The sequence below is a fragment of the Zonotrichia leucophrys genome, unplaced genomic scaffold (genome assembly GCF_028769735.1).
Source record: "Zonotrichia leucophrys gambelii isolate GWCS_2022_RI unplaced genomic scaffold, RI_Zleu_2.0 Scaffold_42_433520, whole genome shotgun sequence".
Taxonomy (NCBI): domain Eukaryota; kingdom Metazoa; phylum Chordata; class Aves; order Passeriformes; family Passerellidae; genus Zonotrichia; species Zonotrichia leucophrys.
The window spans coordinates 294,784-300,788 of NW_026992247.1; the positions used below are offsets into that span (position 1 = coordinate 294,784).

At 48.9% G+C, this 6,005-nt stretch overlaps 1 long non-coding RNA gene across 1 annotated transcript; it reads right to left on the minus strand.

Annotated features, from left to right (window-relative positions):
* Positions 1–1,416: 1,416 nt before the first annotated feature.
* Positions 1,417–3,773, minus strand: LOC135460423 (uncharacterized). Its single transcript, XR_010443231.1, has 3 exons — positions 3,642–3,773; positions 2,011–2,074; positions 1,417–1,736 (listed from the first exon to the last, which is right to left on the minus strand). It is a non-coding gene; the product is annotated as an uncharacterized LOC135460423 (long non-coding RNA).
* Positions 3,774–6,005: the final 2,232 nt, after the last annotated feature.

Sequence of the window (6,005 nt, forward strand, 5' to 3'; positions counted from 1 at the left end):
CAACTGTTCTAGGTCTCTCTGCAGAGCCCTCCTACCTTCCAACAAATTGGCACATGCTCCCAGCTTAATGTCGTCTGCAAATTTACTAGTGAAAGGCTCAATATCCTCATCCATGTTGTCAGTAAAAATATTGAATGTTCAAAAATGTAGGGATGCCCCTTCCTCTTTTCATAGGAATTCATTGTTGAGTGCAGCTTTGTGCCATGAAAAAATATTCTCTTTGCTCAAATAAGGGAGGTCCAAGGTCTCAGAAGGACCTTCAGCCCAGACATCCGCTCATCACAGGCACTGAGTTCTTGATGGTTAATTTATTGTCCTGATATCCACCCTCAGTGCTCTAACGGGAAACTAAAGGTTAGGAGTCATTAGGAAAAGAGCAGAGAGGAAAAGGAAAGCATTGTTGCCGGTCTGTTCTTTGATCCATGTGTATCCACATGTGCCTGGCTTGCTGCTGACTGTCCCATCCCAGACTGGGAAAAAGAAGGATGTGGAGCAGGACAGCAGGGCTGGGTGGAGATGTCATATATATATTTTGCACAGAGACCACATAGACCAAAGTCTTGTAAAAGGAGACAAGTTAGTGACACAGATCTATAAAATCATTATTCAATGTAGGCAAGATGCTTAAGAAAGTAAAATCCACTGCTTTTTATCACACAGCAATGAAGGGGTGAAGTGGCAATTTCCTGGAAGCAGGATCCAAACAGATGAAAGAATATCCTTATTGGCACAATGTGTGTTTGAGTAATGGGATGCATTGCCACAGAATATTATTAAGAGCAAAAATATATTTGAAGTAAAAAAAATGAACAGGCTTGTCAAGGTTTGCTCCATCAGTGGCTATTAGACACTGATCTGTATGAAGTTTCTGGCTGAGGAATATTTGAACCCTTGACTGCTTGAGCCTGGGGAAGGGTGCCTCCACACACGTCCCTTTTTATGGGTCTTTAACACACATTTCTGACTACTGTTAGAGACAGTAACTGGAGTGACAGAGCTTGTGGCTTGAAGCAGTACATTGTATAGGTTTCTAACCAAGAGGGACTTTGAACTAGTTTCCCCCCTCAAAAAAACCAAACAAATTTTAACCTCTGCCAGGGGAATATTTTACTTTATCTTCAAGATTTGAGTGTAAAACAAAATAAAAATCCAGCTACATTAAGTATCTGATACATATTTAAAAATAATAAAACCCAGAGGAGCTTGGGCTCAGCATATGACACCATCCATGTCACCTAACTGAAGAAGGTCCTCTCTGCAGGGGAGCCAGCTTTGGCTCAAGGGTTCTTTTCTTTGCTTCAGCATTGTGGACTATCTACGGCCCATCCAGGAACACTGGGGGAGATGGACATGTCCTGGCAAGTGGAAAAAGTAAATTTCTCCAGTGGGGAAAATGCAGGGGAAGGGGTAGTTTCCCCAGCTGTGCTCTTTTTGAACAAATATTCCTCTGTGCTGAAGTGTTTCTTTTGACAAAAGACCTGGGAGCCACATGCAGGGAAGCCCAGGGAGGGGAACCCCTCTGTTCCCCATGGATGGAATAGGGCATGGAGAATCCATAAAGGGCTTCCTGCTGAAGAAAACACTGCAGAGATGAACAGGATGACAGACAGTGGCTCATCTTCAGTGGTCTCCAATAAGAGATTCCTATGTCTGGCTGATTTTCCACCTCCTAGTGAGGAGCAGTCCAACAGCAGCACAGCTTCCTCACAGCATGGTGTAGGTCTTCTCAAAACAGCCTGTGGGGGAAACTTTCTCTCACTGCCTGCAGGCTGGAGAGCAGACAACGAAAAATCCCAGGCAGTGTCAGAGGAATGAAAGCGAGGCAACTGGGAGGGAACTGACCCAAACCAGGCCTATCAAGACACGAGCTTAAGTCACAACTGAAACACAAGGGATGTGAAAGCTGAATTGAGGGAGAGGAAGGAATAGGATTAAGGTTTGGGAGCAGAATTTATTGCTGGGCAGGGAGTTGAGACAGAGTGGGATCTGCACAGAGCTGTAAACACTCACCAGTCAGGCAACTCACACTCAGAATATCTGCTGCGTCCCTGCCACCCAGAATCCAAGGGTCCTCCTGTGAAAAATGCCAATCACTTGTTTTTAAAATTTCAAAAGTTTAATAGTAATAAAAGGGTTATAAAAATAGCAATACAATTAGAGTAATAATAATTTGGACAATTTGAATTAGGACAATATGAGACAATAAAGACATAGAGTTACAGACATCCGGGTATCTTTTTCTGGGCAGCAGGAGCCCGAAAAATGACACCTGTTAACAAAGGATTAACCCTTAAAAGCAATAGCCTGTTGCATATTCATACACTTCATACATGATGCATAAATTCCATTCAAATACAGGATTCTGTCTGGTCATTGTCAACTTCTTCCTTCTAATCCTAACAGTGCCTTCGAGGCGGAAAGAAGTTCATTTCTTCCGCTAAGAGGGAAATAAATTCTTCTTCTCTGAAAGATTTAGGTGTCCTGTGGCTGCTATCTCACTGCAAGTCCTTTCTTTAAAAAAAAAAGCATCTTACATAGCATAGTTTCTATTTTAACAATTTTTATAACTTAAAACTATGTTTAACACCGTAATTAAAAGAATTAATACAGCATTATTTTCTAACACAACACATATAATATTCATTTTATAATTTGTCAAAAGCCAATCATAAAATACATGCATTTTTGGCACCTCCCAAGGAGGGCAAGCACTTTGTAGCCCAGTGGGTTACTGTTTTCCATGCTAAAACTGCACAATGCAAAGGGCAAATGGTCAGAGACAGGCAAGTGGTCGCATGTCTGATGGATTTTCCCCATAGAGAGGGAGGTTTTGTAGCTTTTTGGAGGTAAGTCTGCTTTCACAGACTTCACTGGCAGCTGGACAGTTGTGACTGAGGGAATTAGACTTTCCCTAGCTGGCAATTTAGAAACCCCTATCCTAGAGATCGCACCGTTTGAGGGCTGAGCCACAGAGCTCGTCACATCCCTGGCATGCATTCAGGTTCCAAACTCTCCTCCTCTCACCCAAAATACCAACAGCATCCCAGGACCTGAAACAAGATGCTTGGGAAAAGTTAGAAAAACCACCCTTGTAATACATGAAGGGGCGAGAGACACCAACAGAGATGCGGGTGAATCTGAGATGTATTTGGAAGTGCTCACTATATATATCGCTAAATCTAAAGGTTTTTTTTTAGCTACAGCTTACAGGCTTAATCACAGTTCTACAATAGATCTGTCCTCTGAGTGAGGGATGGCTTTTCCCGACACAGTAGAATGCCTGTCTCTTGAAGTGGACGCCTGCTGAGGGACGGGTTTTCCTTAAGAATGGGGAACCAGTCTTCTAGAGACGAACAATTAGTTTTGACCGTGTGGAGAGCTTTTGTATCTCCCATGAGACTCGCTGTCTCTGATCAAGCGCTCTGCGATCTGCTGGCCTCGGCCAGAGATCACGGTTTGCAGCAGTTGTGGGCGCTGCACTCAGTTTGGAGATTTGGGAATGCCTCGGTGATTGCGAACTGCAGTCACCAAAGGGGATGCAGTCGCAAGGTCTTTACTGCCTCCCTGGAAATGCATTTCTAAAGCCCTTCGATGCAAGGCCCCGGGGAACAGAAAAGTGACAAAGCCAACATGTTTTTCACCTGCGATCGCTCCAGGAACCGTGCCCCAATCGACTGTGGCAGACCATCCCGTTCCATTTCCTTCGGGTCCGGCTCTCCCCGCATCGCGACCGGCATTCCCTGCGCCGCAGGGACTGATGGGCTCGCCCCCGCCGGGGGCTGCGCTGCTGTGGCTGCTGGCAGTACCCACCCCGATTCCGGACGGAGCAGCCGGTGTTCCTTTGTTTCGACCCGCCCCGTCGCCGCCAGCAGCAGCAGAGACACCGCCAGCGCCGCCCCCCGGGACCAGGAGAAAATGCCGCGGCGCCTTTTCGTGCTCCTGTGGCCCCCGCGCCGGCCAGGCCTCCCCGGGCCACTGCCTGACCCCATGCCGCCACCTGCCTCGCATAGACTGGCCACGGACCACGCAGTGTGGGGGAGCCCCTGCAATCTGCGGCGGCGGCAGCACTTGCAGCAGCTCCGCTCTGTGCCCCGCCGCTTGCAGCGGCTCCGTCCTCTGCTTTGCCGCCTGCTTCGTGAAATAAACAGGGCAGGAGATCTTTCTCCTTTTTAATGCCTTTATTAAAATTTATAAGCTCGGGTGGGGAGAACCGACCGGTCCGCGCTCACACCGCCGCTGCTAACAGGAGTGGCACGGAGGAGGAGGAAAAGTGCAGCTGTGTCCGCTGGTCTGCAGGCAGAGCGGGGGCTTCTGTCCTCACAAGAGCACCAGGAGATTCCTCAGTTTTTCAGACTGACATTCGAGGTCCTATGTCCAGCCGACATCTTTTCAGGTTAGGATGAGGGGTAAAAAGGGTCTTAGCGGATACTGGATTTTGTTCCTCATGTCTAGACATCACTCTGATCCGTCAATTTTGTGTTGGCTCATTGTTTTTAGGTGTTTTTTGCTAGGTTTGGTGAGGGGCTTCTCCCTTTGCATGCTGGCTCTGAGATCATTTGCATGCCAACCCCGATGTCCCCTCCTCTTCACTGTATGGGTGCCATCTTCCAGGAAGCAGCAGGGCGACGCCCAGCAAAGGGGAACCCCCGTGCGCCGGTGCCTCGAGCAGCAGGCAGGAGCACATTCACCTGCGCTGGGGCTCTCCCGGCACGGCCGGGACCCGCGCTGAGGGTGGGGGGGGGGGGAGGGGCGGGGCCCCGCTCCCGGGGCGGGCCCGCACTCTTGGGACATTCCTGGGCCACCCCCGCCCGCAGCATGGGGCCGGGAAGGCAGTGGCGGGCTGCCTCGGGGCAACTAAAAAGGAAACTATTAACAATAAATAGTTAGAACTCTAACTTGGCAGCAATTGGTTTAACTTGTGAATTTTGCAACTTTTAAAAATATGGACAACTTTTTTACTCATAACACTTTGGAGCCTGCAACCAGCCCAGTCTCCCCTCTGCTTTTTCCAGACTGTCCTGAGCTGTGCTTCTCTGAGACAGGGTCTGGGACAGCGAAAGAAAGCACCAGCCTGTTCCACAGTGGCGGCACAGCTCGGCAGCTCACTGCCGGTAGTGCCAAGCTGAGAACTCTGAATCTCAGTGGCTTTCTGGGGAACAACATTTTTCTGGGACCAACACTCTCTTGGATGGGGTGTCCCCTTCCTCTGTGGGGTTCCCACCAGGGCTCAGGTCGCCTCACCCCTTCCACTCGCATCTGCGGGATGGGAGGGGTGGTCTCCGAGAATGCTGCCCCTGGTCACATCCCTGGGGGGGGTGGGGCCGCACAGTTCTGCCCAGTTTGAAACACAAACCCTACGAGGAACGACTGAGGGAGTTGGGATTGTTTAGCCTGGAGAAACGGAGACTCAGGGGTGGCCTTATCACTCTCTACAACTTCCTGAAAGGTGGTTGTAGTCAGGTGGGGGTTGGTCTCTTTCACCAGGCAGCAACTGACAGAACCACAGGACACTGTTGGATGATCTTTAAGGTCTCTTCCAACCTCGTCATTCTCTGATTTTGTGATTCTGTAGTTGCACTGCTTGAGATCCACAGCTGACAGTACCATAGTGTTATGAACAAAAATTCGGTTAATATTTTTTTTGTGAGAAAGAGTTACAGGGACGCAGCCAGATCTGTCTCTGCCAGGGTTCTTAGTGCTTTGTTATTGTAATACCGGGTCATTGGGGCTTATCTCCTCTTTTGTATTAGTAAAAGGCCTGACTGGGTGGGGTGGATGGCCCTTCCCCGAGGCAGTGCGCTCTTCCAACATAGGGAAGACACCTGAGAGGGTGGGGGAGGTTATGCAAAGTGACTCCAAAGACCAGCAGGCTTTGGGACCTCGACTCCAAAATGCAACGAGAAAACCCCAAAAACAACGAGCCAAATAAGAATTGAGAGACTAAAGTGGTGTCTGGACATGAGGAGCCGATTGCTGAGCCTGCAGAGATGCGGAGTCCCTCTCGC